Below are 27,179 nucleotides of genomic sequence, written 5' to 3'. Positions count from 1 at the left end.
CGCCTGTTTCGGATTCAACAAATACCTGTTGTGACTCTGATTTCCCCGTGACGCCAGTCGTAAGCTCGAAGTCGGGTTTGACTCAGACTTGTTTCGCGCAGCTGAGTCTGTGGCTTTCCTCTGGCGAACTCACATACATTTGGAAAACCCTTCAGGCGTCGTGACCCATGTTGCCCATTGGGAGAAGCCCTCCATAAATGTTGTTCCACGAGGAAGGTATATCAGGCTTTTCCTCCGCTTCCTTTCACACTTGGCGCAAGGCCGCTTCGATCCTTCGGAAAGGAGAAGGTAGACGAAGGACCGCACCGCCACAGCGTTGTTTCTTAGACTTAAGTGTATAGTACGTTCCTTACGCTTCCTCCCATTTCCAGACACACTCCTCTCTAGGGGACTACTAGTGTGTTGGTGGTCACATTCGAGCCACATGTTTCTTCACCATTCAGCGTGTGGTGTTCTCCTTGTGTTTTCACACAAAGTACTGACAACGCTTCTATCTTCCCGAAACAAGATCTGAGTTGGGAGAAGCTTTCGACACAAGTTCGTTCTCAAGCAGTGGTATATGGCACTGTACTTGTCCCTTCGCTTTTAACGTCGGGACTTTCCTCCATCTTCTTCCCTGTAGATGGTCGTGGAAAGGCGATTTCTCTACCGTTTTGTTCCTTGAGAGCTTAGTGTCAGACACCTACACCTATGTCTCCAAAGGCTTCATGCTTCCCGAACCAAGAGGTGAGCACGAAATCGTGTTGGACGTGGCCTTGTTTCTCTGTGTCCAGTGGAAGGCGCTGCTGAGGCGAGCACACGTATATTTGATGGCACTCCAACTTCATGACACAAGACTTTCGTGGAGAGAAACCCTCCCCACAACGTGTTCCTCACCGTAGTGTATCGTACTTTCCGTCTCTTTCCTTTCGCACTACGTTGTAACAAGGTGCTTCCATCCGTAGGGAAAGAGCTGGTCGTCGACGGACGGCAAACCTCTAGATTTGTTCTTAGAGTTAACCATGGGGAGGCAATCCTCCTCATGCTTCCTCACATCATACATATCCATACTCATCCTTCTTCATGGAACGACAGGAGACACATTCGGGACGGACGGCTAACTCTTGGGTACGTCCCTCATGCCTTCACACCCACTACGGAAAACACTTTTATCTTCCTGAAACTGTAGGATAGCTGAGGGAGGACTTCTTCCCAAGCGGTTGGTCAAGCAACGTCCCAGGTGACGGCACATTCTCTATGCCTTCACACGTTCATGCCAGGATGCCGCTCATACGTAGGTGTATGGCTTTCCAGGATATCCTTCTCCCACTTGAAGGCATGACCTTTCCCCTCTGATCTCTCTCATACTCTTGAAAACATTCCTCACGGAACAAGATTTGAATTGGGAGAGACAATCTACACTAACCACTTCTGTGGCACAGGCATGGGGCACATGCCTTGCGCTGCCGCACTTACATTGGAATAGACAAGCATTTTCGGGGAAGATGTTCGTAGAAACACGGTTTCTCTGCACTGATGTTTCCTGAGACTGAAGTGCACGCCGCCTGTTTCGGATTCAACACATACCTGTTGTGACTATGTTTTCCCCGTGACGCCAGTCGTAAGCTCGAAGTCGGGTTTGACACAGACTTGTTTCGCGCAGTTGAGTCTGTGGCTTTCCTTTGGCGAACTCACATACATTTGGAAACCCCTTTTAGCGTCGTGACCCATGGTGTCCATTGAGCGAAGCCCTCCATACAAAGTAGTTCCACGAGGAAGGTATATCAGGCCTTTCCTCTGCTTCCTTTCACACTTGGCGTATGCCCGCCTCGATCCTTCGGAAAGGAGAAGGTAGACGAAGGACCGCTCCTCCACAGCATTGCTTTTTAGAATTAAGTGTAGAGCTCGTTCCTTACACTTCCTCCGATTTCCACACACACACCTCTCTAGGGGACAACTTGTTAGTTGGTGGTCACATTCGACCCACATGTCTCTTCACAATTCAGCGTATGGCACTTTCCTTACGCCTTCACACGAAGTCCTGAAAGCGCTTCTATCTTCCTGAAACAAGATTTGAGTTGAGAGAAGCTTTCGACACAACTCTTTCTCAAACAGTGGTATATGGCACAGGAGTTGTGCCTTCACTGGTAACGTTGGAAAGTTCTTCCATCTTTTTCCCTGCAGGTGGCAGTGGAAAGACTATTTCCCTACCGTTTTGTTCTTTGAGAGGTGAGTGTAAGACCCTTACCTTATATAGCAACACTCATCTCTCCAAAGGCTTCTTTCTTCAAGAACCCAGATGTTAGCACGAAAGCCTGTTGGACATGGACTCGTTTCTCAGAATTCAGTGTGAGGCTACTACTACTGAGGCTAGTCCGCGTGCATTTGAAGACCCATCCACCTCCATGACACAGGACTTGATGGAGAGAAACCCTCCGCCCAACGGGTTCCTCCCTGTAGAGGATCGCGCGTTCCATCGCTTTGTCGTTCACGCTAGGTTTCCCAAGCTGCTTCCATCCTTACGAAAAGAGGTGGTAGTCGAAGGACGGCAACCCTCGAGATTTGTTCTTAGAGTTTAACAGACGTATGCCATCTTCCTTACGCTTCCGCACATTATCCATGTCCATGCACATCTTTCTTCATGGCCACGACAGTAGGCCAATTCGGAGCGGAGAGCTACGTCGAGCCGATGTCCCTTACGCCTTCACACCCACTACGGAAAACACTTTCCTCTCACCGAAACGATATGATAGTTGAGGGAAGACTTCTTCACAAGTGGTTTCTCAAGCACCGTCACAGGGCCCATTCTAGGTGCCTGCACCATTTCATGCTAAAGTGCTTCTCATCCTTCCGTGTATGTCTTTCTTGACGGATTTCCTTCTCACACGTAAAACCGTGTCCTTTTCCATCTGCTCTCACTCCTACTCTTGAAAACACTTCTCACGGAACAGGATTTGAATGGCGACAGACTATCGACACTAAGGACTTCTGTAGCACAGGCATGGGGCCCATACATTGCGATTTCACACTTCCATGGGAAAAGCCTACCATTTTCAGGGAAGATGTTAGTAGACACACGGTTTCTCGGGAGTGGTGTTTCTTCAGACTGAAGAGCACTCCCTTCGTTTAGGATTCAACACGTACGTTTGGTGACTAGGGATTCCGCGGGAACCCAGTTGGAAGCTCCAAGTCGCGTTTGACAGAGACTTGCTTCGCAGAGATTCGTGTATGCCTTTCCTTCGGCGAAGGCGCCTACATTTGAACACCCTTCCATCGTCGTGACACATGGTGTTCGTTGAGAAATGCCCTCCATAAGAATTTGTTCCGCGAGTAAGGTAGATCTCTCTTCCTTCCCCTCCGGATTCTTTCACACTTTGCTTCAAGCCGCTTCGTTCCTTAGCAAAGCAGATGGCAGTCGAAGGAACGCACCGCCACAGCGTTGTTTCTTAGACTTAAGTGTATAGCGCGTTCCTTACGCTTCCTCCCATTTCCAGACACACTCCTCTCTAGGGGACTACTAGTGTGTTGGTGGTCACATTCGAGCCACATGTTTCTTCACCATTCAGCGTGTGGTGTTCTCCTTGTGTTTTCACACAAAGTACTGACAACGCTTCTATCTTCCCGAAACAAGATCTGAGTTGGGAGAAGCTTTCGACACAAGTTCGTTCTCAAGCAGTGTTATATGGCACAGTACTTGTGCCTTCGCTTTTAACGTCGGAACCTTCCTCCATCTTCTTCCCTGGAGATGGTCGTGGAAAGGTGATTTCTCTACAGTTTTGTTCCTTGAGAGCCGAGTGTCAGACGCTTACACATACATCTCCAACGGCTTCATGCTTCCCGAACCAAGAGGTTAGCCCGAAATCGTGTTGGGCGTGGCCTTGTTTCTCTGAGTTCAGTGGAAGGCGCTGCTGAGGCGAGCTCACGTACATTTGAAGGCCCTTCCAACGTCATGACACAAGACTTTCGTGGAGAGAAACCCCCCGCACAACGTGTTCCTCGCCGCAGTGTATCGCGCTTTCCGTCTCTTTTCGTTCGCACTAAGTTGTAACAAGGTGCTTCCACCCGTAGGGAAAGAGCTGGTCGTCGACGGACGGCAACCCTCTAGATTTGTTCTTAGAGTTAAACACCCGTAGGCCATCCTCCTTATGCTTCCTCACATCATACATTTCCATACTCATCCTTCTTCGTGGAACGACAGTAGACACATTCGGAACGGACGGCTAACTCTAGGGTACGTCCCTCATGCCTTCACACCCACTAGGGAAAACACTTTTATCTTCCTGAAACAATATGATAGCTGAGGGAAGACTTCCTCACAAGCGGTTGGTCAAGCACCGTCACAGGGCACGGCACATTCTTTATGCCTTGACACGTTCCTACCAGAATGCCGCGCATACGTCGGTGTATGGCTTTCCAGGATTTCCTTCTCCCACTTGAAGGCATGACATTTCCCGTCTGCTCTCTTTCATACTCTTGGAAACATTCTTCACGGAACAAGATTTGAATCGGGAGAGACAATCTACACTAACTATTTCTGTGGCACAGGCCTGGGGCACATGCCTTGCGCTGCCACACTTCCACTGGAATAGACAAGCATTTTCAGGGAAGATGTTAGAAGAAACACGGTTTCTCTGTTTCCTCAGACTGAAGTGCACGCCGCCTGTTTCGGATTCAACAAATACCTGTTGTGACTCTGATTTCCCCGTGACGCCAGTCGTAAGCTCGAAGTCGGGTTTGACTCAGACTTGTTTCGCGCAGCTGAGTCTGTGGCTTTCCTCTGGCGAACTCACATACATTTGGAAAACCCTTCAGGCGTCGTGACCCATGTTGCCCATTGGGAGAAGCCCTCCATAAATGTTGTTCCACGAGGAAGGTATATCAGGCTTTTCCTCCGCTTCCTTTCACACTTGGCGCAAGGCCGCTTCGATCCTTCGGAAAGGAGAAGGTAGACGAAGGACCGCACCGCCACAGCGTTGTTTCTTAGACTTAAGTGTATAGTACGTTCCTTACGCTTCCTCCCATTTCCAGACACACTCCTCTCTAGGGGACTACTAGTGTGTTGGTGGTCACATTCGAGCCACATGTTTCTTCACCATTCAGCGTGTGGTGTTCTCCTTGTGTTTTCACACAAAGTACTGACAACGCTTCTATCTTCCCGAAACAAGATCTGAGTTGGGAGAAGCTTTCGACACAAGTTCGTTCTCAAGCAGTGGTATATGGCACTGTACTTGTCCCTTCGCTTTTAACGTCGGGACTTTCCTCCATCTTCTTCCCTGTAGATGGTCGTGGAAAGGCGATTTCTCTACCGTTTTGTTCCTTGAGAGCTTAGTGTCAGACACCTACACCTATGTCTCCAAAGGCTTCATGCTTCCCGAACCAAGAGGTGAGCACGAAATCGTGTTGGACGTGGCCTTGTTTCTCTGTGTCCAGTGGAAGGCGCTGCTGAGGCGAGCACACGTATATTTGATGGCACTCCAACTTCATGACACAAGACTTTCGTGGAGAGAAACCCTCCCCACAACGTGTTCCTCACCGTAGTGTATCGTACTTTCCGTCTCTTTCCTTTCGCACTACGTTGTAACAAGGTGCTTCCATCCGTAGGGAAAGAGCTGGTCGTCGACGGACGGCAAACCTCTAGATTTGTTCTTAGAGTTAACCATGGGGAGGCAATCCTCCTCATGCTTCCTCACATCATACATATCCATACTCATCCTTCTTCATGGAACGACAGGAGACACATTCGGGACGGACGGCTAACTCTTGGGTACGTCCCTCATGCCTTCACACCCACTACGGAAAACACTTTTATCTTCCTGAAACTGTAGGATAGCTGAGGGAGGACTTCTTCCCAAGCGGTTGGTCAAGCAACGTCCCAGGTGACGGCACATTCTCTATGCCTTCACACGTTCATGCCAGGATGCCGCTCATACGTAGGTGTATGGCTTTCCAGGATATCCTTCTCCCACTTGAAGGCATGACCTTTCCCCTCTGATCTCTCTCATACTCTTGAAAACATTCCTCACGGAACAAGATTTGAATTGGGAGAGACAATCTACACTAACCACTTCTGTGGCACAGGCATGGGGCACATGCCTTGCGCTGCCGCACTTACATTGGAATAGACAAGCATTTTCGGGGAAGATGTTCGTAGAAACACGGTTTCTCTGCACTGATGTTTCCTGAGACTGAAGTGCACGCCGCCTGTTTCGGATTCAACACATACCTGTTGTGACTATGTTTTCCCCGTGACGCCAGTCGTAAGCTCGAAGTCGGGTTTGACACAGACTTGTTTCGCGCAGTTGAGTCTGTGGCTTTCCTTTGGCGAACTCACATACATTTGGAAACCCCTTTTAGCGTCGTGACCCATGGTGTCCATTGAGCGAAGCCCTCCATACAAAGTAGTTCCACGAGGAAGGTATATCAGGCCTTTCCTCTGCTTCCTTTCACACTTGGCGTATGCCCGCCTCGATCCTTCGGAAAGGAGAAGGTAGACGAAGGACCGCTCCTCCACAGCATTGCTTTTTAGAATTAAGTGTAGAGCTCGTTCCTTACACTTCCTCCGATTTCCACACACACACCTCTCTAGGGGACAACTTGTTAGTTGGTGGTCACATTCGACCCACATGTCTCTTCACAATTCAGCGTATGGCACTTTCCTTACGCCTTCACACGAAGTCCTGAAAGCGCTTCTATCTTCCTGAAACAAGATTTGAGTTGAGAGAAGCTTTCGACACAACTCTTTCTCAAACAGTGGTATATGGCACAGGAGTTGTGCCTTCACTGGTAACGTTGGAAAGTTCTTCCATCTTTTTCCCTGCAGGTGGCAGTGGAAAGACTATTTCCCTACCGTTTTGTTCTTTGAGAGGTGAGTGTAAGACCCTTACCTTATATAGCAACACTCATCTCTCCAAAGGCTTCTTTCTTCAAGAACCCAGATGTTAGCACGAAAGCCTGTTGGACATGGACTCGTTTCTCAGAATTCAGTGTGAGGCTACTACTACTGAGGCTAGTCCACGTGCATTTGAAGACCCATCCACCTCCATGACACAGGACTTGATGGAGAGAAACCCTCCGCCCAACGGGTTCCTCCCTGTAGAGGATCGCGCGTTCCATCGCTCTGTCGTTCACGCTAGGTTTCCCAAGCTGCTTCCATCCTTACGAAAAGAGGTGGTAGTCGAAGGACGGCAACCCTCGAGATTTGTTCTTAGAGTTTAACAGACGTATGCCATCTTCCTTACGCTTCCGCACATTATCCATGTCCATGCACATCTTTCTTCATGGCCACGACAGTAGGCCAATTCGGAGCGGAGAGCTACGTCGAGCCGATGTCCCTTACGCCTTCACACCCACTACGGAAAACACTTTCCTCTCACCGAAACGATATGATAGTTGAGGGAAGACTTCTTCACAAGTGGTTTCTCAAGCACCGTCACAGGGCCCATTCTAGGTGCCTGCACCATTTCATGCTAAAGTGCTTCTCATCCTTCCGTGTATGTCTTTCTTGACGGATTTCCTTCTCACACGTAAAACCGTGTCCTTTTCCATCTGCTCTCACTCCTACTCTTGAAAACACTTCTCACGGAACAGGATTTGAATGGCGACAGACTATCGACACTAAGGACTTCTGTAGCACAGGCATGGGGCCCATACATTGCGATTTCACACTTCCATGGGAAAAGCCTACCATTTTCAGGGAAGATGTTAGTAGACACACGGTTTCTCGGGAGTGGTGTTTCTTCAGACTGAAGAGCACTCCCTTCGTTTAGGATTCAACACGTACGTTTGGTGACTAGGGATTCCGCGGGAACCCAGTTGGAAGCTCGAAGTCGCGTTTGACAGAGACTTGCTTCGCAGAGATTCGTGTATGCCTTTCCTTCGGCGAAGGCGCCTACATTTGAACACCCTTCCATCGTCGTGACACATGGTGTTCGTTGAGAAATGCCCTCCATAAGAATTTGTTCCGCGAGTAAAGTAGATCTCTCTTCCTTCCCCTCCGGATTCTTTCACACTTTGCTTCAAGCCGCTTCGTTCCTTAGCAAAGCAGATGGCAGTCGAAGGAACGCACCGCCACAGCGTTGTTTCTTAGACTTAAGTGTATAGCGCGTTCCTTACGCTTCCTCCCATTTCCAGACACACTCCTCTCTAGGGGACTACTAGTGTGTTGGTGGTCACATTCGAGCCACATGTTTCTTCACCATTCAGCGTGTGGTGTTCTCCTTGTGTTTTCACACAAAGTACTGACAACGCTTCTATCTTCCCGAAACAAGATCTGATTTGGGAGAAGCTTTCGACACAAGTTCGTTCTCAAGCAGTGTTATATGGCACAGTACTTGTGCCTTCGCTTTTAACGTCGGAACCTTCCTCCATCTTCTTCCCTGGAGATGGTCGTGGAAAGGCGATTTCTCTACCGTTTTGTTCCTTGAGAGCCGAGTGTCAGACGCTTACACATACATCTCCAACGGCTTCATGCTTCCCGAACCAAGAGGTTAGCCCGAAATCGTGTTGGGCGTGGCCTTGTTTCTCTGAGTTCAGTGGAAGGCGCTGCTGAGGCGAGCTCACGTACATTTGAAGGCCCTTCCAACGTCATGACACAAGACTTTCGTGGAGAGGAACCCCCCGCACAACGTGTTCCTCGCCGTAGTGTATCGCGCTTTCCGTCTCTTTTCGTTCGCACTAAGTTGTAACAAGGTGCTTCCACCCGTAGGGAAAGAGCTGGTCGTCGACGGACGGCAACCCTCTAGATTTGTTCTTAGAGTTAAACACCCGTAGGCCATCCTCCTTATGCTTCCTCACATCATACATTTCCATACTCATCCTTCTTCGTGGAACGACAGTAGACACATTCGGAACGGACGGCTAACTCTAGGGTACGTCCCTCATGCCTTCACACCCACTAGGGAAAACACTTTTATCTTCCTGAAACAATATGATAGCTGAGGGAAGACTTCCTCACAAGCGGTTGGTCAAGCACCGTCACAGGGCACGGCACATTCTTTATGCCTTCACACGTTCCTACCAGAATGCCGCGCATACGTCGGTGTATGGCTTTCCAGGATTTCCTTCTCCCACTTGAAGGCATGACATTTCCCGTCTGCTCTCTTTCATACTCTTGGAAACATTCTTCACGGAACAAGATTTGAATCGGGAGAGACAATCTACACTAACTATTTCTGTGGCACAGGCCTGGGGCACATGCCTTGCGCTGCCACACTTCCACTGGAATAGACAAGCATTTTCAGGGAAGATGTTAGAAGAAACACGGTTTCTCTGTTTCCTCAGACTGAAGTGCACGCCGCCTGTTTCGGATTCAACAAATACCTGTTGTGACTCTGATTTCCCCGTGACGCCAGTCGTAAGCTCGAAGTCGGGTTTGACTCAGACTTGTTTCGCGCAGCTGAGTCTGTGGCTTTCCTCTGGCGAACTCACATACATTTGGAAAACCCTTCAGGCGTCGTGACCCATGTTGCCCATTGGGAGAAGCCCTCCATAAATGTTGTTCCACGAGGAAGGTATATCAGGCTTTTCCTCCGCTTCCTTTCACACTTGGCGCAAGGCCGCTTCGATCCTTCGGAAAGGAGAAGGTAGACGAAGGACCGCACCGCCACAGCGTTGTTTCTTAGACTTAAGTGTATAGTACGTTCCTTACGCTTCCTCCCATTTCCAGACACACTCCTCTCTAGGGGACTACTAGTGTGTTGGTGGTCACATTCGAGCCACATGTTTCTTCACCATTCAGCGTGTGGTGTTCTCCTTGTGTTTTCACACAAAGTACTGACAACGCTTCTATCTTCCCGAAACAAGATCTGAGTTGGGAGAAGCTTTCGACACAAGTTCGTTCTCAAGCAGTGGTATATGGCACTGTACTTGTCCCTTCGCTTTTAACGTCGGGACTTTCCTCCATCTTCTTCCCTGTAGATGGTCGTGGAAAGGCGATTTCTCTACCGTTTTGTTCCTTGAGAGCTTAGTGTCAGACACCTACACCTATGTCTCCAAAGGCTTCATGCTTCCCGAACCAAGAGGTGAGCACGAAATCGTGTTGGACGTGGCCTTGTTTCTCTGTGTCCAGTGGAAGGCGCTGCTGAGGCGAGCACACGTATATTTGATGGCACTCCAACTTCATGACACAAGACTTTCGTGGAGAGAAACCCTCCCCACAACGTGTTCCTCACCGTAGTGTATCGTACTTTCCGTCTCTTTCCTTTCGCACTACGTTGTAACAAGGTGCTTCCATCCGTAGGGAAAGAGCGGGTCGTCGACGGACGGCAAACCTCTAGATTTGTTCTTAGAGTTAACCATGGGGAGGCAATCCTCCTCATGCTTCCTCACATCATACATATCCATACTCATCCTTCTTCATGGAACGACAGGAGACACATTCGGGACGGACGGCTAACTCTTGGGTACGTCCCTCATGCCTTCACACCCACTACGGAAAACACTTTTATCTTCCTGAAACTGTAGGATAGCTGAGGGAGGACTTCTTCCCAAGCGGTTGGTCAAGCAACGTCCCAGGTGACGGCACATTCTCTATGCCTTCACACGTTCATGCCAGGATGCCGCTCATACGTAGGTGTATGGCTTTCCAGGATATCCTTCTCCCACTTGAAGGCATGACCTTTCCCCTCTGATCTCTCTCATACTCTTGAAAACATTCCTCACGGAACAAGATTTGAATTGGGAGAGACAATCTACACTAACCATTTCTGTGGCACAGGCATGGGGCACATGCCTTGCGCTGCCGCACTTACATTGGAATAGACAAGCATTTTCGGGGAAGATGTTCGTAGAAACACGGTTTCTCTGCACTGATGTTTCCTGAGACTGAAGTGCACGCCGCCTGTTTCGGATTCAACACATACCTGTTGTGACTATGTTTTCCCCGTGACGCCAGTCGTAAGCTCGAAGTCGGGTTTGACACAGACTTGTTTCGCGCAGTTGAGTCTGTGGCTTTCCTTTGGCGAACTCACATACATTTGGAAACCCCTTTTAGCGTCGTGACCCATGGTGTCCATTGAGCGAAGCCCTCCATACAAAGTAGTTCCACGAGGAAGGTATATCAGGCCTTTCCTCTGCTTCCTTTCACACTTGGCGTATGCCCGCCTCGATCCTTCGGAAAGGAGAAGGTAGACGAAGGACCGCTCCTCCACAGCATTGCTTTTTAGAATTAAGTGTAGAGCTCGTTCCTTACACTTCCTCCGATTTCCACACACACACCTCTCTAGGGGACAACTTGTTAGTTGGTGGTCACATTCGACCCACATGTCTCTTCACAATTCAGCGTATGGCACTTTCCTTACGCATTCACACGAAGTCCTGAAAGCGCTTCTATCTTCCTGAAACAAGATTTGAGTTGAGAGAAGCTTTCGAAACAACTCTTTCTCAAACAGTGATATATGGCACAGGAGTTGTGCCTTCACTGGTAACGTTGGAAAGTTCTTCCATCTTTTTCCCTGCAGGTGGCAGTGGAAAGACTATTTCCCTCCCGTTTTGTTCTTTGAGAGGTGAGTGTAAGACCCTTACCTTATATAGCAACACTCATCTCTCCAAAGGCTTCTTTCTTCAAGAACCCAGATGTTAGCACGAAAGCCTGTTGGACATGGACTCGTTTCTCAGAATTCAGTGTGAGGCTACTACTACTGAGGCTAGTCCACGTGCATTTGAAGACCCATCCACCTCCATGACACAGGACTTGATGGAGAGAAACCCTCCGCCCAACGGGTTCCTCCCTGTAGAGGATCGCGCGTTCCATCGCTCTGTCGTTCACGCTAGGTTTCCCAAGCTGCTTCCATCCTTACGAAAAGAGGTGGTAGTCGAAGGACGGCAACCCTCGAGATTTGTTCTTAGAGTTTAACAGACGTATGCCATCTTCCTTACGCTTCCGCACATTATCCATGTCCATGCACATCTTTCTTCATGGCCACGACAGTAGGCCAATTCGGAGCGGAGAGCTACGTCGAGCCGATGTCCCTTACGCCTTCACACCCACTACGGAAAACACTTTCCTCTCACCGAAACGATATGATAGTTGAGGGAAGACTTCTTCACAAGTGGTTTCTCAAGCACCGTCACAGGGCCCATTCTAGGTGCCTGCCCCATTTCATGCTAAAGTGCTTCTCATCCTTCCGTGTATGTCTTTCTTGACGGATTTCCTTCTCACACGTAAAACCGTGTCCTTTTCCATCTGCTCTCACTCCTACTCTTGAAAACACTTCTCACGGAACAGGATTTGAATGGCGACAGACTATCGACACTAAGGACTTCTGTAGCACAGGCATGGGGCCCATACATTGCGATTTCACACTTCCATGGGAAAAGCCTACCATTTTCAGGGAAGATGTTAGTAGACACACGGTTTCTCGGGAGTGGTGTTTCTTCAGACTGAAGAGCACTCCCTTCATTTAGGATTCAACACGTACGTTTGGTGACTAGGGATTCCGCGGGAACCCAGTTGGAAGCTCGAAGTCGCGTTTGACAGAGACTTGCTTCGCAGAGATTCGTGTATGCCTTTCCTTCGGCGAAGGCGCCTACATTTGAACACCCTTCCATCGTCGTGACACATGGTGTTCGTTGAGAAATGCCCTCCATAAGAATTTGTTCCGCGAGTAAGGTAGATCTCTCTTCCTTCCCCTCCGGATTCTTTCACACTTTGCTTCAAGCCGCTTCGTTCCTTAGCAAAGCAGATGGCAGTCGAAGGAACGCACCGCCACAGCGTTGTTTCTTAGACTTAAGTGTATAGCGCGTTCCTTACGCTTCCTCCCATTTCCAGACACACTCCTCTCTAGGGGACTACTAGTGTGTTGGTGGTCACATTCGAGCCACATGTTTCTTCACCATTCAGCGTGTGGTGTTCTCCTTGTGTTTTCACACAAAGTACTGACAACGCTTCTATCTTCCCGAAACAAGATCTGAGTTGGGAGAAGCTTTCGACACAAGTTCGTTCTCAAGCAGTGTTATATGGCACAGTACTTGTGCCTTCGCTTTTAACGTCGGAACCTTCCTCCATCTTCTTCCCTGGAGATGGTCGTGGAAAGGCGATTTCTCTACCGTTTTGTTCCTTGAGAGCCGAGTGTCAGACGCTTACACATACATCTCCAACGGCTTCATGCTTCCCGAACCAAGAGGTTAGCCCGAAATCGTGTTGGGCGTGGCCTTGTTTCTCTGAGTTCAGTGGAAGGCGCTGCTGAGGCGAGCTCACGTACATTTGAAGGCCCTTCCAACGTCATGACACAAGACTTTCGTGGAGAGAAACCCCCCGCACAACGTGTTCCTCGCCGTAGTGTATCGCGCTTTCCGTCTCTTTTCGTTCGCACTAAGTTGTAACAAGGTGCTTCCACCCGTAGGGAAAGAGCTGGTCGTCGACGGACGGCAACCCTCTAGATTTGTTCTTAGAGTTAAACACCCGTAGGCCATCCTCCTTATGCTTCCTCACATCATACATTTCCATACTCATCCTTCTTCGTGGAACGACAGTAGACACATTCGGAACGGACGGCTAACTCTAGGGTACGTCCCTCATGCCTTCACACCCACTAGGGAAAACACTTTTATCTTCCTGAAACAATATGATAGCTGAGGGAAGACTTCCTCACAAGCGGTTGGTCAAGCACCGTCACAGGGCACGGCACATTCTTTATGCCTTCACACGTTCCTACCAGAATGCCGCGCATACGTCGGTGTATGGCTTTCCAGGATTTCCTTCTCCCACTTGAAGGCATGACATTTCCCGTCTGCTCTCTTTCATACTCTTGGAAACATTCTTCACGGAACAAGATTTGAATCGGGAGAGACAATCTACACTAACTATTTCTGTGGCACAGGCCTGGGGCACATGCCTTGCGCTGCCACACTTCCACTGGAATAGACACGCATTTTCAGGGAAGATGTTAGAAGAAACACGGTTTCTCTGTTTCCTCAGACTGAAGTGCACGCCGCCTGTTTCGGATTCAACAAATACCTGTTGTGACTCTGATTTCCCCGTGACGCCAGTCGTAAGCTCGAAGTCGGGTTTGACTCAGACTTGTTTCGCGCAGCAGAGTCTGTGGCTTTCCTCTGGCGAACTCACATACATTTGGAAAACCCTTCAGGCGTCGTGACCCATGTTGCCCATTGGGAGAAGCCCTCCATAAATGTTGTTCCACGAGGAAGGTATATCAGGCTTTTCCTCCGCTTCCTTTCACACTTGGCGCAAGGCCGCTTCGATCCTTCGGAAAGGAGAAGGTAGACGAAGGACCGCACCGCCACAGCGTTGTTTCTTAGACTTAAGTGTATAGTACGTTCCTTACGCTTCCTCCCATTTCCAGACACACTCCTCTCTAGGGGACTACTAGTGTGTTGGTGGTCACATTCGAGCCACATGTTTCTTCACCATTCAGCGTGTGGTGTTCTCCTTGTGTTTTCACACAAAGTACTGACAACGCTTCTATCTTCCCGAAACAAGATCTGAGTTGGGAGAAGCTTTCGACACAAGTTCGTTCTCAAGCAGTGGTATATGGCACTGTACTTGTCCCTTCGCTTTTAACTTCGGGACTTTCCTCCACCTTCTTCCCTGGAGATGGTCGTGGAAAGGCGATTTCTCTACCGTTTTGTTCCTTGAGAGCTTAGTGTCAGACACCTACACCTATGTCTCCAAAGGCTTCATGCTTCCCGAACCAAGAGGTGAGCACGAAATCGTGTTGGACGTGGCCTTGTTTCTCTGTGTCCAGTGGAAGGCGCTGCTGAGGCGAGCACACGTATATTTGATGGCACTCCAACTTCATGACACAAGACTTTCGTGGAGAGAAACCCTCCCCACAACGTGTTCCTCACCGTAGTGTATCGTACTTTCCGTCTCTTTCCTTTCGCACTACGTTGTAACAAGGTGCTTCCATCCGTAGGGAAAGAGCTGGTCGTCGACGGACGGCAAACCTCTAGATTTGTTCTTAGAGTTAACCATGGGGAGGCAATCCTCCTCATGCTTCCTCACATCATACATATCCATACTCATCCTTCTTCATGGAACGACAGGAGACACATTCGGGACGGACGGCTAACTCTTGGGTACGTCCCTCATGCCTTCACACCCACTACGGAAAACACTTTTATCTTCCTGAAACTGTAGGATAGCTGAGGGAGGACTTCTTCCCAAGCGGTTGGTCAAGCAACGTCCCAGGTGACGGCACATTCTCTATGCCTTCACACGTTCATGCCAGGATGCCGCTCATACGTAGGTGTATGGCTTTCCAGGATATCCTTCTCCCACTTGAAGGCATGACCTTTCCCCTCTGATCTCTCTCATACTCTTGAAAACATTCCTCACGGAACAAGATTTGAATTGGGAGAGACAATCTACACTAACCATTTCTGTGGCACAGGCATGGGGCACATGCCTTGCGCTGCCGCACTTACATTGGAATAGACAAGCATTTTCGGGGAAGATGTTCGTAGAAACACGATTTCTCTGCACTGATGTTTCCTGAGACTGAAGTGCACGCCGCCTGTTTCGGATTCAACACATACCTGTTGTGACTATGTTTTCCCCGTGACGCCAGTCGTAAGCTCGAAGTCGGGTTTGACACAGACTTGTTTCGCGCAGTTGAGTCTGTGGCTTTCCTTTGGCGAACTCACATACATTTGGAAACCCCTTTTAGCGTCGTGACCCATGGTGTCCATTGAGCGAAGCCCTCCATACAAAGTAGTTCCACGAGGAAGGTATATCAGGCCTTTCCTCTGCTTCCTTTCACACTTGGCGTATGCCCGCCTCGATCCTTCGGAAAGGAGAAGGTAGACGAAGGACCGCTCCTCCACAGCATTGCTTTTTAGAATTAAGTGTAGAGCTCGTTCCTTACACTTCCTCCGATTTCCACACACACACCTCTCTAGGGGACAACTTGTTAGTTGGTGGTCACATTCGACCCACATGTCTCTTCACAATTCAGCGTATGGCACTTTCCTTACGCGTTCACACGAAGTCCTGAAAGCGCTTCTATCTTCCTGAAACAAGATTTGAGTTGAGAGAAGCTTTCGACACAACTCTTTCTCAAACAGTGGTATATGGCACAGGAGTTGTGCCTTCACTGGTAACGTTGGAAAGTTCTTCCATCTTTTTCCCTGCAGGTGGCAGTGGAAAGACTATTTCCCTACCGTTTTGTTCTTTGAGAGGTGAGTGTAAGACCCTTACCTTATATAGCAACACTCATCTCTCCAAAGGCTTCTTTCTTCAAGAACCCAGATGTTAGCACGAAAGCCTGTTGGACATGGACTCGTTTCTCAGAATTCAGTGTGAGGCTACTACTACTGAGGCTAGTCCACGTGCATTTGAAGACCCATCCACCTCCATGACACAGGACTTGATGGAGAGAAACCCTCCGCCCAACGGGTTCCTCCCTGTAGAGGATCGCGCGTTCCATCGCTTTTCGTTCACGCTAGGTTTCCCAAGCTGCTTCCATCCTTACGAAAAGAGGTGGTAGTCGAAGGACGGCAACCCTCGAGATTTGTTCTTAGAGTTTAACAGACGTATGCCATCTTCCTTACGCTTCCGCACATTATCCATGTCCATGCACATCTTTCTTCATGGCCACGACAGTAGGCCAATTCGAAGCGGAGAGCTACGTCGAGCCGATGTCCCTTACGCCTTCACACCCACTACGGAAAACACTTTCCTCTCACCGAAACGATATGATAGTTGAGGGAAGACTTCTTCACAAGTGGTTTCTCAAGCACCGTCACAGGGCCCATTCTAGGTGCCTGCACCATTTCATGCTAAAGTGCTTCTCATCCTTCCGTGTATGTCTTTCTTGACGGATTTCCTTCTCACACGTAAAACCGTGTCCTTTTCCATCTGCTCTCACTCCTACTCTTGAAAACACTTCTCACGGAACAGGATTTGAATGGCGACAGACTATCGACACTAAGGACTTCTGTAGCACAGGCATGGGGCCCATACATTGCGATTTCACACTTCCATGGGAAAAGCCTACCATTTTCAGGGAAGATGTTAGTAGACACACGGTTTCTCGGGAGTGGTGTTTCTTCAGACTGAAGAGCACTCCCTTCGTTTAGGATTCAACACGTACGTTTGGTGACTAGGGATTCCGCGGGAACCCAGTTGGAAGCTCGAAGTCGCGTTTGACAGAGACTTGCTTCGCAGAGATTCGTGTATGCCTTTCCTTCGGCGAAGGCGCCTACATTTCAACACCCTTCCATCGTCGTGACACATGGTGTTCGTTGAGAAATGCCCTCCATAAGAATTTGTTCCGCGAGTAAGGTAGATCTCTCTTCCTTCCCCTCCGGATTCTTTCACACTTTGCTTCAAGCCGCTTCGTTCCTTAGCAAAGCAGATGGCAGTCGAAGGAACGCACCGCCACAGCGTTGTTTCTTAGACTTAAGTGTATAGCGCGTTCCTTACGCTTCCTCCCATTTCCAGACACACACCTCTCTAGGGGACTACTAGTGTGTTGGTGGTCACATTCGAGCCACATGTTTCTTCACCATTCAGCGTGTGGAATTTTCCTTGTGTTTTCACACAAAGTACTGACAACGCTTCGATCTTCCCGAAACAAGATCTGAGTTGGGAGAAGCTTTCGACACAAGTTCGTTCTCAAGCAGTGTTATATGGCACAGTACTTGTGCCTTCGCTTTTAACGTCGGAACCTTCCTCCATCTTCTTCCCTGGAGATGGTAGTGGAAAGGCGATTTCTCTACCGTTTTGTTCCTTGAGAGCTGAGTGTCAGACGCTTACACATACATCTCCAACGGCTTCATGCTTCCCGAACCAAGAGGTTAGCCCGAAATCGTGTTGGACGTGGCCTTGTTTCTCTGAGTTCAGTGGAAGGCGCTGCTGAGGCGAGCTCACGTACATTTGAAGGCCCTTCCAACGTCACGACACAAGACTTTCGTGGAGAGAAACCCTCCGCACAACGTGTTCCTCGCCGGAGTGTATCGCGCTTTCCGTCTCTTTGCGTTCGCACTAAGTTGTAACAAGGTGCTTCCACCCGTAGGGAAAGAGCTGGTCGTCGACGGACGGCAACCGTCTAGATTTGTTCTTAGAGTTAAACACCCGTAGGCCATCCTCCTTATGCTTCCTCACATCATACATTTCCATACTCATCCTTCTACATGGAACGACAGTAGACACATTCGGAACGGATGGCTAACTCTAGGGTACGTCCCTCATGCCTTCACACCCACTAGGGAAAACACTTTTATCTTCCTGAAACAATATGATAGCTGAGGGAAGACTTCCTCACAAGCGGTTGGTCAAGCACCGTCACAGGGCACGGCACATTCTTTATGCCTTCACACGTTCCTACCAGAATGCCGCGCATACGTCGGTGTATGGCTTTCCAGGATTTCCTTCTCCCACTTGAAGGCATGACATTTCCCGTCTGCTCTCTTTCATACTCTTGGAAACATTCTTCACGGAACAAGATTTGAATCGGGAGAGACAATCTACACTAACTATTTCTGTGGCACAGGCCTGGGGCACATGCCTTGCGCTGCCACACTTCCACTGGAATAGACACGCATTTTCAGGGAAGATGTTAGAAGAAACACGGTTTCTCTGTTTCCTCAGACTGAAGTGCACGCCGCCTGTTTCGGATTCAACAAATACCTGTTGTGACTCTGATTTCCCCGTGACGCCAGTCGTAAGCTCGAAGTCGGGTTTGACTCAGACTTGTTTCGCGCAGTTGAGTCTGTGGCTTTCCTCTGGCGAACTCACATACATTTGCAAAACCCAACATGGCCCATGTTGCCCATTGGGAGAAGCCCTCCATAAATGTTGTTCCACGAGGAAGGTATATCAGGCTTTTCCTCCGCTTCCTTTCACACTTGGCGCAAGGCCGCTTCGATCCTTCGGAAAGGAGAAGGTAGACGAAGGACCGCACCGCCACAGCGTTGTTTCTTAGACTTAAGTGTATAGCACGTTCCTTACGCTTCCTCCCATTTCCAGACACACTCCTCTCTAGGGGACTCCTAGTGTGTTGGTGGTCACATTCGAGCCACATGTTTCTTCACCATTCAGCGTGTGGTGTTTTCCTTGTGTTTTCACACAAAGTACTGACAACGCTTCTATCTTCCCGAAACAAGATCTGAGTTGGGAGAAGCTTTCGACACAAGTTCGTTCTCAAGCAGTGGTATATGGCACTGTACTTGTCCCTTCGCTTTCAACGTCGGGACTTTCCTCCATCTTCTTCCCTGTAGATGGTCGTGGAAAGGCGATTTCTCTACCGTTTTGTTCCTTGAGAGCTTAGTGTCAGACACTTACACCTATATCTCCAAAGGCTTCATGCTTCCCGAACCAAGAGGTGAGCACGAAATCGTGTTGGACGTGGCCTTGTTTCTCTGTGTCCAGTGGAAGGCGCTGCTGAGGCGAGCACACGTATATTTGATGGCACTCCAACTTCATGACACAAGACTTTCGTGGAGAGAAACCCTCCCCACAACGTGTTCCTCACCGTAGTGTATCGTACTTTCCGTCTCTTTCCTTTCGCACTACGTTGTAACAAGGTGCTTCCATCCGTAGGGAAAGAGCGGGTCGTCGACGGACGGCAAACCTCTAGATTTGTTCTTAGAGTTAACCATGGGGAGGCAATCCTCCTCATGCTTCCTCACATCATACATATCCATACTCATCCTTCTTCATGGAACGACAGGAGACACATTCGGGACGGACGGCTAACTCTTGGGTACGTCCCTCATGCCTTCACACCCACTACGGAAAACACTTTTATCTTCCTGAAACTGTAGGATAGCTGAGGGAGGACTTCTTCCCAAGCGGTTGGTCAAGCAACGTCCCAGGTGACGGCACATTCTCTATGCCTTCACACGTTCATGCCAGAATGCCGCTCATACGTAGGTGTATGGCTTTCCAGGATATCCTTCTCCCACTTGAAGGCATGACCTTTCCCCTCTGATCTCTCTCATACTCTTGAAAACATTCCTCACGGAACAAGATTTGAATTGGGAGAGACAATCTACACTGACCATTTCTGTGGCACAGGCATGGGGCACATGCCTTGCGCTGCCGCACTTACATTGGAATAGACAAGCATTTTCAGGGAAGATGTTCGTAGAAACACGGTTTCTCTGCACTGATGTTTCCTGAGACTGAAGTGCACGCCGCCTGTTTCGGATTCAACACATACCTGTTGTGACTATGTTTTCCCCGTGACGCCAGTCGTAAGCTCGAAGTCGGGTTTGACACAGACTTGTTTCGCGCAGTTGAGTCTGTGGCTTTCCTTTGGCGAACTCACATACATTTGGAAACCCCTTTTAGCGTCGTGACCCATGGTGTCCATTGAGCGAAGCCCTCCATACAAAGTTGTTCCACGAGGAAGGTATATCAGGCCTTTCCTCTGCTTCCTTTCACACTTGGCGTATGCCCGCCTCGATCCTTCGGAAAGGAGAAGGTAGACGAAGGACCGCTCCTCCACAGCATTGCTTTTTAGAATTAAGTGTAGAGCTCGTTCCTTACACTTCCTCCGATTTCCACACACACACCTCTCTAGGGGACAACTTGTTAGTTGGTGGTCACATTCGACCCACATGTCTCTTCACAATTCAGCGTATGGCACTTTCCTTACGCGTTCACACGAAGTCCTGAAAGCGCTTCTATCTTCCTGAAACAAGATTTGAGTTGAGAGAAGCTTTCGACACAACTCTTTCTCAAACAGTGGTATATGGCACAGGAGTTGTGCCTTCACTGGTAACGTTGGAAAGTTCTTCCATCTTTTTCCCTGCAGGTGGCAGTGGAAAGACTATTTCCCTACCGTTTTGTTCTTTGAGAGGTGAGTGTAAGACCCTTACCTTATATAGCAACACTCATCTCTCCAAAGGCTTCTTTCTTCAAGAACCCAGATGTTAGCACGAAAGCCTGTTGGACATGGACTCGTTTCTCAGAATTCAGTGTGAGGCTACTACTACTGAGGCTAGTCCACGTGCATTTGAAGACCCATCCACCTCCATGACACAGGACTTGATGGAGAGAAACCCTCCGCCCAACGGGTTCCTCCCTGTAGAGGATCGCGCGTTCCATCGCTTTTCGTTCACGCTAGGTTTCCCAAGCTGCTTCCATCCTTACGAAAAGAGGTGGTAGTCGAAGGACGGCAACCCTCGAGATTTGTTCTTAGAGTTTAACAGACGTATGCCATCTTCCTTACGCTTCCGCACATTATCCATGTCCATGCACATCTTTCTTCATGGCCACGACAGTAGGCCAATTCGAAGCGGAGAGCTACGTCGAGCCGATGTCCCTTACGCCTTCACACCCACTACGGAAAACACTTTCCTCTCACCGAAACGATATGATAGTTGAGGGAAGACTTCTTCACAAGTGGTTTCTCAAGCACCGTCACAGGGCCCATTCTAGGTGCCTGCACCATTTCAGGCTAAAGTGCTTCTCATCCTTCCGTGTATGTCTTTCTTGACGGATTTCCTTCTCACACGTAAAACCGTGTCCTTTTCCATCTGCTCTCACTCCTACTCTTGAAAACACTTCTCACGGAACAGGATTTGAATGGCGACAGACTATCGACACTAAGGACTTCTGTAGCACAGGCATGGGGCCCCTACATTGCGATTTCACACTTCCATGGGAAAAGCCTACCATTTTCAGGGAAGATGTTAGTAGACACACGGTTTCTCGGGAGTGGTGTTTCTTCAGACTGAAGAGCACTCCCTTCGTTTAGGATTCAACACGTAGGTTTGGTGACTAGGGATTCCGCGGGAACCCAGTTGGAAGCTCCAAGTCGCGTTTGACAGACTTGCTTCGCAGAGATTCGTGTATGCCTTTCCTTCGGCGAAGGCGCCTACATTTGAACACCCTTCCATCGTCGTGACACATGGTGTTCGTTGAGAAATGCCCTCCATAAGAATCTGTTCCGCGAGTAAGGTAGATCTCTCTTCCTTCCCCTCCGGATTCTTTCACACTTTGCTTCAAGCCGCTTCGTTCCTTAGCAAAGCAGATGGCAGTCGAAGGAACGCACCGCCACAGCGTTGTTTCTTAGACTTAAGTGTATAGCGCGTTCCTTACGCTTCCTCCCATTTCCAGACACACTCCTCTCTAGGGGACTACTAGTGTGTTGGTGGTCACATTCGAGCCACATGTTTCTTCACCATTCAGCGTGTGGTGTTCTCCTTGTGTTTTCACACAAAGTACTGACAACGCTTCTATCTTCCCGAAACAAGATCTGAGTTGGGAGAAGCTTTCGACACAAGTTCGTTCTCAAGCAGTGTTATATGGCACAGTACTTGTGCCTTCGCTTTTAACGTCGGAACCTTCCTCCATCTTCTTCCCTGGAGATGGTCGTGGAAAGGCGATTTCTCTACCGTTTTGTTCCTTGAGAGCCGAGTGTCAGACGCTTACACATACATCTCCAACGGCTTCATGCTTCCCGAACCAAGAGGTTAGCCCGAAATCGTGTTGGGCGTGGCCTTGTTTCTCTGAGTTCAGTGGAAGGCGCTGCTGAGGCGAGCTCACGTACATTTGAAGGCCCTTCCAACGTCATGACACAAGACTTTCGTGGAGAGAAACCCCCCGCACAACGTGTTCCTCGCCGTAGTGTATCGCGCTTTCCGTCTCTTTTCGTTCGCACTAAGTTGTAACAAGGTGCTTCCACCCGTAGGGAAAGAGCTGGTCGTCGACGGACGGCAACCCTCTAGATTTGTTCTTAGAGTTAAACACCCGTAGGCCATCCTCCTTATGCTTCCTCACATCATACATTTCCATACTCATCCTTCTTCGTGGAACGACAGTAGACACATTCGGAACGGACGGCTAACTCTAGGGTACGTCCCTCATGCCTTCACACCCACTAGGGAAAACACTTTTATCTTCCTGAAACAATATGATAGCTGAGGGAAGACTTCCTCACAAGCGGTTGGTCAAGCACCGTCACAGGGCACGGCACATTCTTTATGCCTTCACACGTTCCTACCAGAATGCCGCGCATACGTCGGTGTATGGCTTTCCAGGATTTCCTTCTCCCACTTGAAGGCATGACAATTCCCGTCTGCTCTCTTTCATACTCTTGGAAACATTCTTCACGGAACAAGATTTGAATCGGGAGAGACAATCTACACTAACTATTTCTGTGGCACAGGCCTGGGGCACATGCCTTGCGCTGCCACACTTCCACTGGAATAGACACGCATTTTCAGGGAAGATGTTAGAAGAAACACGGTTTCTCTGTTTCCTCAGACTGAAGTGCACGCCGCCTGTTTCGGATTCAACAAATACCTGTTGTGACTCTGATTTCCCCGTGACGCCAGTCGTAAGCTCGAAGTCGGGTTTGACTCAGACTTGTTTCGCGCAGCAGAGTCTGTGGCTTTCCTCTGGCGAACTCACATACATTTGGAAAACCCTTCAGGCGTCGTGACCCATGTTGCCCATTGGGAGAAGCCCTCCATAAATGTTGTTCCACGAGGAAGGTATATCAGGCTTTTCCTCCGCTTCCTTTCACACTTGGCGCAAGGCCGCTTCGATCCTTCGGAAAGGAGAAGGTAGACGAAGGACCGCACCGCCACAGCGTTGTTTCTTAGACTTAAGTGTATAGTACGTTCCTTACGCTTCCTCCCATTTCCAGACACACTCCTCTCTAGGGGACTACTAGTGTGTTGGTGGTCACATTCGAGCCACATGTTTCTTCACCATTCAGCGTGTGGTGTTCTCCTTGTGTTTTCACACAAAGTACTGACAACGCTTCTATCTTCCCGAAACAAGATCTGAGTTGGGAGAAGCTTTCGACACAAGTTCGTTCTCAAGCAGTGGTATATGGCACTGTACTTGTCCCTTCGCTTTTAACGTCGGGACTTTCCTCCATCTTCTTCCCTGTAGATGGTCGTGGAAAGGCGATTTCTCTACCGTTTTGTTCCTTGAGAGCTTAGTGTCAGACACCTACACCTATGTCTCCAAAGGCTTCATGCTTCCCGAACCAAGAGGTGAGCACGAAATCGTGTTGGACGTGGCCTTGTTTCTCTGTGTCCAGTGGAAGGCGCTGCTGAGGCGAGCACACGTATATTTGATGGCACTCCAACTTCATGACACAAGACTTTCGTGGAGAGAAACCCTCCCCACAACGTGTTCCTCACCGTAGTGTATCGTACTTTCCGTCTCTTTCCTTTCGCACTACGTTGTAACAAGGTGCTTCCATCCGTAGGGAAAGAGCTGGTCGTCGACGGACGGCAAACCTCTAGATTTGTTCTTAGAGTTAACCATGGGGAGGCAATCCTCCTCATGCTTCCTCACATCATACATATCCATACTCATCCTTCTTCATGGAACGACAGGAGACACATTCGGGACGGACGGCTAACTCTTGGGTACGTCCCTCATGCCTTCACACCCACTACGGAAAACACTTTTATCTTCCTGAAACTGTAGGATAGCTGAGGGAGGACTTCTTCCCAAGCGGTTGGTCAAGCAACGTCCCAGGTGACGGCACATTCTCTATGCCTTCACACGTTCATGCCAGGATGCCGCTCATACGTAGGTGTATGGCTTTCCAGGATATCCTTCTCCCACTTGAAGGCATGACCTTTCCCCTCTGATCTCTCTCATACTCTTGAAAACATTCCTCACGGAACAAGATTTGAATTGGGAGAGACAATCTACACTAACCACTTCTGTGGCACAGGCATGGGGCACATGCCTTGCGCTGCCGCACTTACATTGGAATAGACAAGCATTTTCGGGGAAGATGTTCGTAGAAACACGGTTTCTCTGCACTGATGTTTCCTGAGACTGAAGTGCACGCCGCCTGTTTCGGATTCAACACATACCTGTTGTGACTATGTTTTCCCCGTGACGCCAGTCGTAAGCTCGAAGTCGGGTTTGACACAGACTTGTTTCGCGCAGTTGAGTCTGTGGCTTTCCTTTGGCGAACTCACATACATTTGGAAACCCCTTTTAGCGTCGTGACCCATGGTGTCCATTGAGCGAAGCCCTCCATACAAAGTAGTTCCACGAGGAAGGTATATCAGGCCTTTCCTCTGCTTCCTTTCACACTTGGCGTATGCCCGCCTCGATCCTTCGGAAAGGAGAAGGTAGACGAAGGACCGCTCCTCCACAGCATTGCTTTTTAGAATTAAGTGTAGAGCTCGTTCCTTACACTTCCTCCGATTTCCACACACACACCTCTCTAGGGGACAACTTGTTAGTTGGTGGTCACATTCGACCCACATGTCTCTTCACAATTCAGCGTATGGCACTTTCCTTACGCCTTCACACGAAGTCCTGAAAGCGCTTCTATCTTCCTGAAACAAGATTTGAGTTGAGAGAAGCTTTCGACACAACTCTTTCTCAAACAGTGGTATATGGCACAGGAGTTGTGCCTTCACTGGTAACGTTGGAAAGTTCTTCCATCTTTTTCCCTGCAGGTGGCAGTGGAAAGACTATTTCCCTACCGTTTTGTTCTTTGAGAGGTGAGTGTAAGACCCTTACCTTATATAGCAACACTCATCTCTCCAAAGGCTTCTTTCTTCAAGAACCCAGATGTTAGCACGAAAGCCTGTTGGACATGGACTCGTTTCTCAGAATTCAGTGTGAGGCTACTACTACTGAGGCTAGTCCGCGTGCATTTGAAGACCCATCCACCTCCATGACACAGGACTTGATGGAGAGAAACCCTCCGCCCAACGGGTTCCTCCCTGTAGAGGATCGCGCGTTCCATCGCTCTGTCGTTCAGGCTAGGTTTCCCAAGCTGCTTCCATCCTTACGAAAAGAGGTGGTAGTCGAAGGACGGCAACCCTCGAGATTTGTTCTTAGAGTTTAACAGACGTATGCCATCTTCCTTACGCTTCCGCACATTATCCATGTCCATGCACATCTTTCTTCATGGCCACGACAGTAGGCCAATTCGGAGCGGAGAGCTACGTCGAGCCGATGTCCCTTACGCCTTCACACCCACTACGGAAAACACTTTCCTCTCACCGAAACGATATGATAGTTGAGGGAAGACTTCTTCACAAGTGGTTTCTCAAGCACCGTCACAGGGCCCATTCTAGGTGCCTGCCCCATTTCATGCTAAAGTGCTTCTCATCCTTCCGTGTATGTCTTTCTTGACGGATTTCCTTCTCACACGTAAAACCGTGTCCTTTTCCATCTGCTCTCACTCCTACTCTTGAAAACACTTCTCACGGAACAGGATTTGAATGGCGACAGACTATCGACACTAAGGACTTCTGTAGCACAGGCATGGGGCCCATACATTGCGATTTCACACTTCCATGGGAAAAGCCTACCATTTTCAGGGAAGATGTTAGTAGACACACGGTTTCTCGGGAGTGGTGTTTCTTCAGACTGAAGAGCACTCCCTTCGTTTAGGATTCAACACGTACGTTTGGTGACTAGGGATTCCGCGGGAACCCAGTTGGAAGCTCGAAGTCGCGTTTGACAGAGACTTGCTTCGCAGAGATTCGTGTATGCCTTTCCTTCGGCGAAGGCGCCTACATTTGAACACCCTTCCATCGTCGTGACACATGGTGTTCGTTGAGAAATGCCCTCCATAAGAATTTGTTCCGCGAGTAAGGTAGATCTCTCTTCCTTCCCCTCCGGATTCTTTCACACTTTGCTTCAAGCCGCTTCGTTCCTTAGCAAAGCAGATGGCAGTCGAAGGAACGCACCGCCACAGCGTTGTTTCTTAGACTTAAGTGTATAGCGCGTTCCTTACGCTTCCTCCCATTTCCAGACACACTCCTCTCTAGGGGACTACTAGTGTGTTGGTGGTCACATTCGAGCCACATGTTTCTTCACCATTCAGCGTGTGGTGTTCTCCTTGTGTTTTCACACAAAGTACTGACAACGCTTCTATCTTCCCGAAACAAGATCTGAGTTGGGAGAAGCTTTCGACACAAGTTCGTTCTCAAGCAGTGTTATATGGCACAGTACTTGTGCCTTCGCTTTTAACGTCGGAACCTTCCTCCATCTTCTTCCCTGGAGATGGTCGTGGAAAGGCGATTTCTCTACCGTTTTGTTCCTTGAGAGCCGAGTGTCAGACGCTTACACATACATCTCCAACGGCTTCATGCTTCCCGAACCAAGAGGTTAGCCCGAAATCGTGTTGGGCGTGGCCTTGTTTCTCTGAGTTCAGTGGAAGGCGCTGCTGAGGCGAGCTCACGTACATTTGAAGGCCCTTCCAACGTCATGACACAAGACTTTCGTGGAGAGAAACCCCCCGCACAACGTGTTCCTCGCCGTAGTGTATCGCGCTTTCCGTCTCTTTTCG

The sequence above is a fragment of the Eumetopias jubatus genome, unplaced genomic scaffold, assembly GCF_037043125.1.
Source record: "Eumetopias jubatus isolate StellerSeaLion01/CBP00866 unplaced genomic scaffold, mEumJub1_p1.0 scaffold_13, whole genome shotgun sequence".
Taxonomy (NCBI): Eukaryota; Metazoa; Chordata; class Mammalia; order Carnivora; family Otariidae; genus Eumetopias; species Eumetopias jubatus.
The sequence above is the reverse complement of the archived record's forward strand: the minus strand, read 5'-3'. Positions refer to the sequence as shown.